Here is a 14,149-nt window from a genome sequence, read left to right as displayed (position 1 = left end):
AGGACAACTTTCCACTGCCAAGAATGGATTAGCTCGTAGATTCAACTTCTGGTAACCAACTACTCAACTTCATGGATGCCTACTCTAGCTATAATCAAATCATGATGCATGAAGATAACAAAGCAAAGACCTCCTTCAAAATCAAAAGAGGTACCTATTGCTACAAAGTCAAGCCCTTTGTCAAATGACCCAACCCAAATTCCACTTTAGAATATGTGACGAACCCCATGCGTGTCCAACACCTTGCAAGTGTGGGCATGAATGACCAAAATACCATATTTTGCCCTAAACCCAAAAACTGCTTTAGGGTTTGACTTCTACTGGAAAATAGCAAAGTCTCCCCTGAAAAAGGATCAAAACCCAGAAATCTACCTGGACAACGAACACAATTACTTCCCAAGCGTTCAGCAAGCACAAGGTATAAACCACAAACCAATTACCAAAAGTTGCAATGGGCTTCAAACCCCCCTTTACCAACATGAGAAAGTGAGCAATTTCAACTTGACAAAACTAAACATAACAAATAAATCATAAACTTGCGGCTGCACCTAGGTTTGCCTAGGTTGCCTAGTACCTTTACTGAGGGACCAAGTCACATATAGTTTTTTCACTTTGGGCTGAAGCACACAGGAGCAATGTACTAGAGGCTTGTAAATAAGATTTTCAAGGAGATCGGCAAGACAATGGAGGTCTACGTAGATGACATGCTAGTCAAAGCTCCTCATCGAACAGATCACATCAAGAACCTTGCCAAAGCCTTTGGCCTGCTCTTAATATACCGCATGAAGTTGAAGCTGATCAAGTGCACATTTGGAGTCTCATCTAGCCGATTTGTGGGATACTTAGTAACCCAAAGAGGCATCAAAGCACATCCAAATCAAATCAAGGCCATCCTTAGCATGAATTCGCCTGCCACAAGAAAAGAGATATAAAGTCTGACGGGTAGAGCAACCACTCTCAACCAATTTCTTTCAAGATCCACCCACAAGTGCATGACAAAGAGACAAGTGGGATGAAGAGTGCGAAGCAGCCTTCCAAGACTTGAAGGAATACCTCACTTCACCTGCCCTGCTTTCAAAGCCCCAGCCAAGCAGGGACCTGTTCGCTTACCTGGCGGTGTCCGACTCAGCTATCAGCTCAGCTCTTATTGGAAAAGAGCTAGGGGCCTAACATCCGATATTTTACACATCAAAAGCTCTCCTCGAAGCAAAGCCTAGCTACCTAAAAATGGATAAGCTAATTTTGGCCCTGTAGTTTCCGCGAGAAAGTTAAGACCCTACTACCAAGCTCGCCGGATTATTGTCATAACATAATCTCCTTTAAGATTGATTCTTCATAGTCCTGATGCTTCTCAGCGACTAATGAAATGAGCTATTGAATAGAGTTAGTATGACCTCCTCTACTAGCTGAAGACTGCTATAAAAACCCAGGCTTTAGTAGATTTCATTGCAAAATTCACTTCACCAGTGGCAGAAAGGAAGCTTGTCAGCAAAAATAAGGAAAATTTTGAGAGCAGAAGATATTTACCCAAAGACATGGGAATTGCGCGTAGATCGAGCTTCAAATCACAAGAGAACTAGAGCAAGCGTCGTCATAATCACCCCGGACGGAACTTTACTGGAGCAAGCCATCACATTCGGCTTTCCAACATCAAACAACTAAGCAGAGTACGAGACATTGCTCACTGGACTGCGCACAGCAAAAGAACTATTAATCAAGAGGTAAGCCATCTACTTAGATTCTCAGCTGATCACCAATCAAGCTTCAGGAGAATACATGGCAAAACACCCAATGATGATCCAGTTCCTCCACAAAGTCCAATAGATTTTGAGGGCATTCCCTATCTTCACCATCCAACAAGTTCCCCGAGCAGAGAACACACATGCAGATGCATTGACAAGCCTGGGATTAGCGCTGGACACCCAATTCAGACGTTCAATTATGGTCAAGCACTTTGATTAGCCAAGCATTAAAGAGGCATAATAATCGGACCTAATGCAGATCGATGAGGACCCCAACTGGCAAGACCCCATCATCGACTACTTGGTGAACGAAAATTTGCCAAAGGGGAAGTCGGAAGCCAAGAATATCCAGCAGAAAGCCGCGAGGTAGTACATGAAGGACAACAAGCTTGTTCACATATCATATTCCGGTCCTCACCTCACATGCATAAAGTACCTGCAAACTCTTGAAGTGCCCTGCAAAATCCACGATGGAGAATGTAGAAATCAAACTTGGGGCAGGTCACTAGCCTAGAACGCTCTCAGCATAGGCTACTTTTGGCTTAGCATGTGCCATGACTCTATGTGGTATGCCAAAAGATATGATTGATGCCAATGCAACGAGCCGGTCCGAAGCCTACCAGCCAAAGTGTACCACCCGCAGAATAGCCCATGGCTATTCATGCAATGGGCCATTGACTTAGTGGGTCCTATGGCCCCGACACCTGCCAAGAAAGACATGATGATTGTCGCCACTAATTACTTTACTAAATGGATCAAAGCTAAAGCTCTATCCTCTACTAAAGAAGCTGACATAGAACGATTTGTCTGGAAGAACATCATATGCCGGTTTGGTCGCTCGTAATCGCTGATCACTGACAATGGGTCACAGTTCATTGGCAAGCAGATCACTGCATTCTTTGCAAAGTATGGCATCAAGCAACACTTATCAACTTTGTGATATCCGCAAGGTAATGGCCAAGCAGAAGCATCCGACAAGATTATGTTGGATTGCCTAAAGAAAATATTGGAAGACGCCGAGGGAAACTGGATTGATGAGCTACTTAGAGTCCTATACGCTTATCACACTTCCAAAAGAAGATCAACTGGCGAAACCTCATTTTCCCTAGCCTACGGAACTGAAACAATAAAAGTCTAGAATCTTGGGTTACTAATTGGTGGAATACTAGGCAATCCGAAATCTTTTTGAATGATATTCAAGAAAAGAGTATTCTAAAAAAATTCATAGTTAAACAAATTTTTTAAAAAAAGATAGCAAAAGTGACTAGCTGGCTAGAGTTCAATGACCTGGCTGACCTGTTAATCTTGGCCTCCATTCCCATTTGCTGGAACACCGAAAGTTGTAGGATATAGGCTACGCTACCCTTGTCTACATGAACTCGGTCGATCATAGCTTGCACGATTTGGATGCTTATGAACTCGGTCATTGTGCGGCCCCAATTAAATCTTTCTTCTCGAAGCCGATCACGGGATTGTCTTCAATTACTGGGCAACTGGTTAAGACTTGGGAGATAACAGTGGCCTGTTTAATCTTCCTCTTCTTTTCCTTGCTAGTTAACCTGGATTCCTCGGAGTTAGCCAGGATCATGTTAATCCTTATGACCTTCTATGAGGACTCCTTGGTGGCATCACGATCCTCAATCTGTTGGATGGCCTTCTTCACCACCAACTTTGTGTAGTGGCATTCTCTTACGAGCTCTTTGAGGTGCATCTTCCAAGATCAGCAGTTGGCTGTGTCGAGCCCATGTGTTCTATGGAAGGCACAATACTTATTAGTACTTCTTTTGTCAGGATCTCCCTTCAAAGATGGTGGTCTTCTCAGCCATAGCTTATCCTTCACTTGAGCCAAGATTTGATATATTGGGATAGTGAACTTTGTATGGCCTTCATCTGCTGGTACGCCACTTTGGGATGGTGCCTTGTGTATTCCTCCATAGTTCCTATAGAGCACATAGCATTCCACGGTCGCAAAGACCTCTGCCATAGTCTGGCTAGGAGCAATAGTCAACTCACAATATAGGTCGTGCTCGGCCATTAGACCCTTCTTGAAGGCAGAGGATATGATTTGGTCATCGCATCCCACAATGTTGGCTTTCTCCACCTTGATTCTTTTTATGTAGTCTCGGAGGGACTCATCATGCTTCCTACATAGGTTGAACAGGGGGTCGACTTGTTTCTTGATCATCTAGTAGGAAGTGTACTCCATGGTGAAGACAAAAGCTAGCTCATTAAAGCTACTGATTGACCCGAATAACGGGGTATGGGACCAATCCTAGGCTGCTCGTCATAAGGTCATTACAAACACCTTGCACATTAGCGTAGGCCTGATCATTTGGCCCGCGGGCTCATGGGATGATAGGGGCCTGCCCAGCCCATTGAAAAAAACCCCGGCCTGGCCCGTTATGGGCTTTGAGATGCCCAGCCCGCCTTGGGCCGAGCTAGGCTTGGGCTTGGGTGTCTGAAGCCCAGCTCGATTAAGCCCAAGAAAGTCCGGCCCGGCCCGCCCACAAAATCCCGACCTGTTAGGCCTGCATACATATATAATTATGTATAAAAAAGAGTTTAAGTTTAGTATTATATCACTTAAATCACATATATATAATTTGTTTCATTTCATTTACTTTCCTTTACTCATTCCTATTTTATAATTGGATGCTTAGCACATTAATTTATGTCAATTATTAATTCAACAATTACCAAATATAATCATATCACGAAACATAATCGTACCATCAAATATAATCATGCTTTTCTTGAACACATCACCAAATATTTGCATATTTATTCAAACCATCCTTTTAAAAAAATATTTTTTTGATACTTGTTATTTTTTAAAATTATTTCTTAAAATGTATTACGATCTAATTATGTAATAACCTCAAAAATAATACTTGGTTTTATTATTTTTGTGGAAAATCTTATTAAGTTATGTGACTTTATTGGGTGCTTTATGAATTTGGTTTGATGTGAAAATATTAGAATTAATTGAGTTTAATCTCAAATTTGGACTAAAATGCTCTTATGATTAAGTTTATGATTTTTTTTGAATGAAGTAGGCCCGTTTAGGCCCGGCCCGGCACAATGGGCTTTCTCAAGCCCAGCTCATGGGCTGGACATGGGCTTTGAATTTTCTAAAAAAATATGGCCCCGCCCGGCCCGATATTTTCTCTTTCCTCTTTAAAGCTCGGCTCGACCCGACCCAAGCCCATTAAATTTGGGCAGGGCTAGCCCGGCCCGGCCCATTGACGAGCCCTACATTAGGGCATCTTTGGCCTTGTAGAGAATCATAACACTTTTGAAGTGTTTTAAATGGCTCTTGGAATAAGAATCCCCTTTGAAGTATGTGAAAGAAGGCGTTGAGAATCGCTTTGGTAGAGCCACTTACTCGATCTTAGCGGTGTTCACTTGGGCCACCTCCTTGCGCAGAGTATCTTAGAAATATCCTCCAATCTTCAACATCTTCTGCCTATATGGCATACGGTTCACGTCAGTGTCCTTCATGATGCGAGCATCGTTGGTATACCTCATCATTGTCTCTACAAAGCAAATCTCCTTAATTGTCATGCCTACGTGGTGTATTGGTTAACTGAGCTTGAGAGGGACCCTCTATAGCTTGTCGTCATGAGTTGGCTCCTTCAGATTAAGCAACTGAGCATCTTTTTTCTTGTTCTTCATGGGGATGATCGCGAGGCTAATCTCCTCGGGAGCCTAGCCTCGTGTCAACACTTCTCTGCTAGCCAAGATAGGTGTGAACATCTCATCTTGGGTCCAACCTCTCGTGCACATTAATTCTTATATTAATCTCGATCGGAGACTCGATCTACTTTAAGCTGGGCTCAGGGATGCTTGCGACATGCCGACATGCTGAGCAGCACGCTCTTGTCATTCTCCTTGTTTGCTTGCTCCTGCTCGACCTGCATGGGCCTTCTTGAACTGCATGCGGGTGCATTCATCCATCCTTTTCTCTTCACCTTGCGGGCCAAGGCCAAGGTCTTGAATCGAGTCAATCTGGTTGAGAAGCTGTCCAACCAAGTTGTGTTGGTCGTCCACTCTTTGAGGCAAGTGGTTGACTCTAAAACTAAGGTCTGTTTGACTTCGTAGATCATGAGGAGATAATTATGTGGAGCCCAATAGCACACGGACTAGGATTTCGCTAGAGGTGTACATGGGAGCATACATCGAGTGCGGCAAAAAAGGAGGGAATGAATAAAGTTGTTCCACAATGGAGCTCAAGTTGGCAGCGGCACTAAGATGGTAGTGAGAGGCAATCTCGCGATAGAGGGCGGAGGTATCGTCATGGTGGAGAGCATCAAACCCGACTATGAGGCTGAGTGGGTGGCAGCTGTTAGATCCGGTGGCATAGTTATGTGGCTGATGAAATCGTTTACAAGCCTTGGGATTTACCTGATAATGAATCTATCCAACTTTTTCGTCGCTTCTTGAAGAGGATGATGCAGGGCAAGGCCTCCCAATCCATCCCAGAAATTGAGATCTATAAGTACGAGCCTTGGGATTTAGCTGGTAATCCATTAATCTATCTCACTTTCTCTTCGCTACCCATGCTCTCATTTCCAAGGTATATATGATGTTTGTTTATACATAATCTTGATCAATTATCCTATTTTTATTTTATTTCCAATTCACCTTCTCCTCCTCCTAAGCCACCTCGCCAACACTAGCTACCTCAGCTGGGTAATGTTCATGTTACTGGTGATTACATTGGCTCTAATTCTAATAACCAAGCTGCTACTATAAATCATATGATTCCAGACCTAGAAGAACTTCTCTCCTACAAAGAGCAAAAATGTGTTCTTCTTGGCAGTTGCAATCCTAATGATGGTGAACCTGGTGGCTGTGATTCATCTGATATGCTTGAGGTAAGACTTTTTGAACATTTTATGATGTGAACTTGTTGATATGGAGCACAAGAACTATATCAAAACTTAACACTTGCTTGTTTTGTGATGCTTAAGCTAGGAGAAGAGCTGGATTCACCCTTTCCTCCTCTTGGGCCACTTGAGCTGAGAAATGCTCCTGATGTCTATACTGATGAATGCAGCAGCTAACCATCTCCAACTGGGGATAATGATTCCTTCAAGCTGGACTTGATGGTGCGAGAGTTCTTCCACTTCTTCAAAGCGAGGCGCAACGAGAAGTATGCTCAAGTCCTTATGTGCAAGGCCAAGTTGTTCGACAGTCTCAATCAAGGAGATCATGTATGGCATGATGATGTGCTAGAAGTCAGTAGATGGTGGGAAGGTGATGTGATGGTCCACTTGTTCCCAACACCTATTGCGACTGTACGCCATATTATTGTTTTGATCTGCCTCCCTTTTATTTGAATTTCATAAAGTGTGACTGACTAACTTCTATGTTCTACTTGCAGTGAATGACATCTACAAAAGGCTGGACCTTGGGCCATAAATGGTTAAGGTCGGCCGGGCTCTGAACATCTTTGCGAGGTTTTGGGAGTGGCGTTGGCTGTTGAGCGAGTATCGGGAGAAAGCAGGTGGTTTGCCCCCTGCCAAAGATTTTGAGAGGTAGAAGCAGAATGGTCCAGACTTTGATGATCTTCCTACTGAACAGGAGGAGTGTTCTGTCTAACCCCCCTAAAAAAGGAAGGCTGATGTCAAGTCTTCAAGAAATGGAGCTATGACTTCACGGGCGAAGGATGTGTCTCTGCTGAAGAAGAAACCATGACTTTCTTATGCTAAGAAAACTCAAGTAGGAGTTGCTTCCCTTTCATCTGCTAGGGTTAAGCATCTTGTCAGCACATATAGCAAGAAAGTTGGCGGTACGCGAAACATTCGGGACGTTCCACTCAAATCTCATGTTGACAAGTTCAAAAACTATGATCTGCCCCGTGAAGAGGTCTACTCTCGAACCGTCTCACTTGCCGAGAGGCAAAGAGATGCTGATATTCCTCTCCAAAGTTTGAATTGTCTGCACCAGTCAAGGGATAGAGATCGAACTGTGAGGTTTACTCATCCGTCCATCGCGATCCAGCGTGTTGAGTCACGAGCAGTCAAGCGTGGAGTTGATTCAGTGCCGTTGACTCCTTTGGAGGTGAGGATGGCAATGGCTAAGAAAACAAGAGAGTCATCTGCCTGCCCAGGTGAAGGGTTTCTCTAAAATGCCAACGGCTGATCCCAAAGTTGACAAGTCCAACCCTGCACAGGATGCATGCGTGTCTAATATGCTTAAGAAGAACTTTTGTCAAGCCCTTCTGCCTGCACCAAGTTGGTTGATCATAATCATCAGGCTGGTGACCTTGGCACCCTCAAGTCTTTCCTTGGATAAGCAAAAGAAAGCGGCAATTCATTTTCTTCAAAAATGTAGTAGTTTTTGCTGTCAAAGCCATCCAGAACTCATCTGTTGTTGCCCTATCTTTTGTTCAGCTTAGCGAGTTGGAGAAGAAGAATGCAGACTTGACTGACAAACACTCGGTCGAGCAAATCCGTTATGAAAAGAAGACGTCTGAATTGAATGCAATGATATCTGAGTTGAAAAGTTCACTTGCTGAGAAAGATGGTGAACTTAGTTCTTCTGCTGCTAACTTGGTTAGTCGAAAAGATGCCTACTTTCTTCTTGAGCTTAAGAATGCTGACATCTCCCTTAGTTATGACACTTCTAGCCAGATTTGGTGCATATCACAAGACTACTGAAAAATCTAAGTTTGAAGCTATCATAGATGCGTACAAGCTGGGCTATTTGGACCGTACAAATGGGACTGCTCCCTGCTACACCATTGGAGATGAAGACATCGAGACGCTTTGCCTTGACTTGCTCCTTGTTCAAAGTGAGTAGATCAATGTTTTGGATGTAGAGGGAGTTGAAGAGCAGGTAGTCAACGAGACCGTAGCAGAAGAGGATGGAGTAGAGGAGGGTACGGTTGATGAGATGGTGGTAGATGTCGTTGAGAAGGCAGCTGAAGCTACTGAAAGCGTGGCTGATCAGGTGGACACAGAAGAGGCTGCAGATCAAGGGTTTCCTGCTGACATCTCGGAGTAGATGAAAACTTATTTATTTTTTCCTGCTTTTTGTAATATGCTTTCTTGTTTGGAATAATTGGTATTTGTTTAACCATCTTCTTTTTGTTGAACTTGGCCGGTTAGTCATTTTACTATGGAAACTTCAGTTCTTTCTTTATCTCAATTTGCCTTATGTCTTTGTGAATTGCTTGAGTAACCGGCTAGTGTCTTGGCTGTGCATCTCCTGTAGGATGTTTGAATATTTACCCACTGCTTGCTTGAAGGGTGCTCTTCTGCTCCTTCTTCAGGATACTTTGGCTGCCATGCCTCCCTTAGGAAACTGACAGGAACCTAGGTACCCCTTGGGGAAATGGATAAGAACCTAGATCTCCCTTAGGAAATTCCCAGTGCACCCTGCGCTCCCAAAAGACGCTTTTGTGGGATGTGTCTCCTGACGATGCTTTTTGTCTACTGCGTCTCCCGAATGATGCTTTTACATGACCATCCTGCCTCCCTTAGAAAATTCACGACGCACGCGTCTCCTGAAGGACTCTTCTTGTGGCTTGCGTCTCTTGAAGGGTGCTTTTGGTTGTAGCCCTGCATCTCCCTTAGAATGCTGCTTATGGGCAATTGTCTTGCATTGATGTTCATAAGATTACATCACTTTATTTGAAATGGAAACAATTGGATAAATAACCTAAAATTTCTAGTAGTTGCTTAACTTCTTCATAAATGTGCAGGGCTTAGTCATCTGCTGGGAATAAAGTAGGTAGGAGGAAGCTTCATGGATAATATCTTTGGAGATGACATTCATTCCATTGTCTTGGAATCTCCTTCCCTTTCATGGTGTAAGTGTATAGCTTCCTCTGTCCCCGAACTGGCTGATCATGCAAGGTTCTTCCCAATTGGGTTTCATCTTCTTTGATCCTCGCCTTAGTGCAATGATGAAAGTCTTTCTGAGTACGAGGTTGCCAAGTTGAAATTGTCTGACCTTGGCCCTTTTGTCGTAGTAAGACTTCAACTGCTGCTGGTAGGAGGCGAGTCGAACAATGGCTCTCTCACATTCTCCTTCGAGTAGGTCAAGGTTGAGCTTCATTTATTTAGAGTTCTGATCAACACTACCCACCTCAATGCTTATGGAGGGGACAGTGATGTGAGGAGGAATGATTGCTTTAGTCCCGTTGGCGAGGGAAAATGGGGTTTCACTAGTTCATCTTTTTTTGGTAGTTCTATAAGTCCATAATACTCCAGGGAGCTCATCTACCCATTTTCCTTCGGCACCTTCTAGTCTCTTATTTAGGGAATCTAATATAATTTTATTGGATGCCTCGACCTGGCCATTGCCCTATAAATACCTCGGGATAGACAAGTGCTGCTTGCCGATGAATTTGAGCCATTGTCGGTAACCAACAATTGTGGGCAACCAAATCGGCAAACAATGTTTCTCCAGAAAAATCGTTCCACGTCAGCTTCTTTAGTAGGGGACAGAGCTTCAGCCTTGATCTATTTAGTAAAGTATTCAGTGGCGACGATCATTATATCTTTCTTGGCGGGCACCAGAGAGGACCTACTAGATCAATGGCCCATTGCAAGAATGACCATGGATTGTTCTATGGATGGTAGACTTTAGCATGCATGTTAGTAACCGGCTTCTACCCCTGGCAGTGATCACATCTTTTGACATAGTCAGTGGAGTCATGATGCAGGTAGGCCAGAAATACCCTATGTTTAGAGCCTTCTAAGAGAGTGACCTGCCACCATAGTGGTTGCCACACTCGTAGTCATGGATTTTGCAGAGGACTTTATGCATGTGAGGTGAGGGCCGGAGTATGATTTGCAAATGAGCTTGTAGTACCTAGCAACCTTCTATTGGACCTTCCTAGCTTCTGACTTATCCGTTGTCAGATTTCCATTCACCAAGTAGTCAAAGATGGGATCTTGCCAGCCATGGTCTTCATCGATCTGCATCGAGTGGACTTGTTGTATTTCTTCGATGCTTTGCCAGTCGAGGTGTTCAACAGGGATGGAGCTTCTGAACTGGGTATCCAGCGCTGATCCTAAACTTGCCAATGCATCTGCATGAGTGTTCTATGCCCGAGGAACTTGTTGGATGGTGAAAGTGGGGAATTCTTTCAAAAGTCTTTAGACTTTGTCGAGGTACTGGATCATTCTCGAATGTTTTGCCATTCACTCGCCTAAAGCTTGATTCGTGATCAGCTTAGAGTCTGAGTAGATAGCCAATCTCTTGATCGACAGTTCTTTTGCTAGGCGCAACCTGAAGAGCAATGCCTCATATTATGCTTCTCTGTTTGAAGCTGGAAAGCCCAGTATTATGGCTTGTTCTAATAGAGTTCCATCTGGGGTGATTATGATGACGCTTGCTCCAGCTCCCTTATGATTTGATGCTCCGTCTACATGTAGTGCCACATGTCTTTGGGCAGATCTGGATCGGCAGAGGAGGTGTAGTCTACTCTCGAATTCTCCTTGCTTTTTGTGACCAACTTCTCTTCTTCGGCTGTCGGAGTAAACTCTACAACAAAATCAGCTAAAGTCTGGGCTTTTATAGCAGTCTTTGACCAGTAAAGGAAGTCGTATTGACTGAGTTCGATAGCCCATTTCATGAGTCACTGAGAAGCGTTTGGGCTATGAAGAATTGCTCTCAAACGAAATGATCTCAAATGAAATTCCATCATGACGATTATCCGATGAGCTTGATTGTAGGGTTTTAATTTTCTTGCGGAAACTGCAAGTAAAAAAATGAGCCTCTCCATTTTTGGATAGCTAGTCTCTGCATTGAGGAGGGTTTTGACGTGTAGAATACCAAATGTTGTGCCTCCAGCTCTTCTCAAATGAGAGGGTGCTGACTGCTGAGTTGGACACCGCCAGGTAGATGAACAGATCTTTCCCTAGTGTCATTTTTTAGAGCAGGGGAAGTGAATTGAGGTAAGTCTTCAAGTTTTGAAAAGCTACTTCTCACTATTCATCCCATTTGTCTTTTTGTCCTTTCTTCAAGGCTTTGAAGAATGACCTGCACTTATCGGTAGAACTCGAGAGGAATCAGTTGAAAGCTACTGCTCTACCTGTTAGACTTTGTATCTCCTTTGTTGTGGCAGGTGACTTCATGTTGAGTATGGCCTTAATTTATTCGGATGTGCTTCAATACCTCTTTGGGTGACTAAGTATCCCACAAATCGGCCGGACGAGACTCCAAATGTGCACTTGCTTGGATTCAAATTCATGTTATATTTTTGGAGCAGGCTGAATGCTTCGACAAGATTCTTGATGTGGTCTGCTCGTTAGGAAGCTTTAACTAGCATGTCAATTTACATAGACCTCCATAGTCTTGCCAATTTACTCCTTGAAAATTTTGTTCACCAGCCTTTGGTAGGTTGCTCCGGCGTTCTTCAGTCCAAGGAGAATGACTTTGTAGCAATATGTACCCATTTCAATGATGAATGAGGTTTTTGCTTTGTCATCTTCATCCATCATGATTTAATTATAGCTAGAGTAGGCGTCTATAAAGCTTAGCAGTTAATTGTCGAAAGTTGAATCTACAAACTGATCAATTCTTTGCAATGGAAAGTTATCTTTAGGGCATGCCTTATTGAGGTCGGTGTAATCGATGCATACTCACCACTTGGCTTGGTCTTTCTTTGCCGCTAGAACAAAATTGGCCAGCCATTATGCATAGGAGACTTCTTCAATGAAGCCGGTAGTTAGAAGCTTGTCGATCTCGGCTTCAATGATGGCAAATCGCTCGAGAGTGGAGTTGCGTCTCTTCTGCTCCACTAGTTTGCTGGTTGGGTTGACATGAAGGCAATGGCAGATGATCTAGGGATTAATGTCTGGCATGTTTGATGGCGACCATGCGAACATGTCCTTGTTGTTTTGGAGGATGGCTGCAAGCTCTACCTTCTCTTCTTGGCTTAGACGCGAGCCGATCCAAGCTATTCTCTCTGGCTTGTCAGGATCAATAGGTACTAGCTCAACGTACTCTTTGGGCTTGCATCCCTTTCCGGTCTACTCGACTGTCAAGAAGGGGATCTATTTTTTCTTCATCTAGTTCTGCTCCCTTCATATCTACTTGATTTACAAGGACAAACTGCACTTTCTTGCTTTTCTTCAGCTCTTGAGCTGAGGATTTTTTTCACCATTGCGTGATCACTATTGACCTAACCGACACTACTCCCAAGGATTAGGTAACGGATTTTCTGATGCGTAGCAGATGTTATGGCGTTGATCTTGCTAATCCATGATCTACCCATAATGCCATTATAGGAGGAGACTTCATCAATGACCATAAGGGATTGCGAGCTGATCACTGGTGAGAAGTAGATGTCCAGGACTATCGTGCCAACGGTAACCATAGTCGCGCCGTTGAAGTCGGTCAGTGGCCTGGCCAATTTGTTGATCTTCGTCTACAGGCCCATCTGCTGGATGATTGCCAATTGTAGGATGTTAACTGCGGTTTCCTCATCTACGTGGATTCGGTCGACCATGGCCTGAGTCATTTGAATGTTAATGATGAGGGAGTAGTTGTGTGGCAGATCAAGACCGATTAGATCTTTCTTTTGGAAGCCGATCATGGGATCGTCTTCCACTTATGGGAGGCTAGTTGAGACTTGGGAGATAATAGTAACCTGTTTAATCTTCCTCTTTTTTTCTTTACTAGTCACCCCTGATTCCTGGAAGTCAGCCAGGATCGTGTTAATCCTTATACCTTCGAAGGAGGTTCCTTGGCCACGTCACGATCCTCGATCTGTTGGATGGACTTCTTTGCAACAAACTTGGTGCAATGGCCTTCTTTTACAAGTTCTCTGAGGTGCATTCTCCAGGAAAAGTTGTTATTCGTGTAGTGTCCATGTGTCCCATAGAAGGCAAAGTATTTTCTGGCATCTCTTGTCCAAGTCTCCTTTCAAGGGTGGTGGTCTCTTTACCTAAGGCTTGTCCTTCACTTGTGCTAAGATTTGATGTATGGGGATGGAGAACTTGGTATAGTTCTCTTTTGTTGGAGCATCTCCTCGAGGGCATGACTTGTGCTTGTCTTTATTCTTACCACTGAACCTGTCATTTCTCTGACCTGCCTGCTTGGTCAGCTAATCTTCCTGCTTGGCATAATTTTTTTGCAGCGATTCAATCGTCATCCCAAAGCCTGTAGCGTTCCATGGTCGTGAAGACTTCTGTCAAAGTATGGCTGGGAGCGATAGTCAACTCGCTGTATAAGTCATGCTCAGCTGGCAAGCCTTTCTTGAAGGTAGAGGATGCGATTCAGTCATCGCATCCTACAATGTTTGCATTTTTTGCTTTGAATCTCTTGATGTAATCTCGAAGAGATTCATCAGACTTCTTATGCAGGTTCAACAAGTGGTCCAGGTTCTTCTTGATCGTTCGATAAGAAGTGTACTCCCTGGTGAAAACAAAAGCTAGCTCCTTGAA

Source organism: Prunus dulcis, chromosome 7 (assembly GCF_902201215.1).
Source record: "Prunus dulcis chromosome 7, ALMONDv2, whole genome shotgun sequence".
Lineage (NCBI taxonomy): Eukaryota > Viridiplantae > Streptophyta > Magnoliopsida > Rosales > Rosaceae > Prunus > Prunus dulcis.
Note: the sequence above shows the minus strand (reverse complement) of the source record.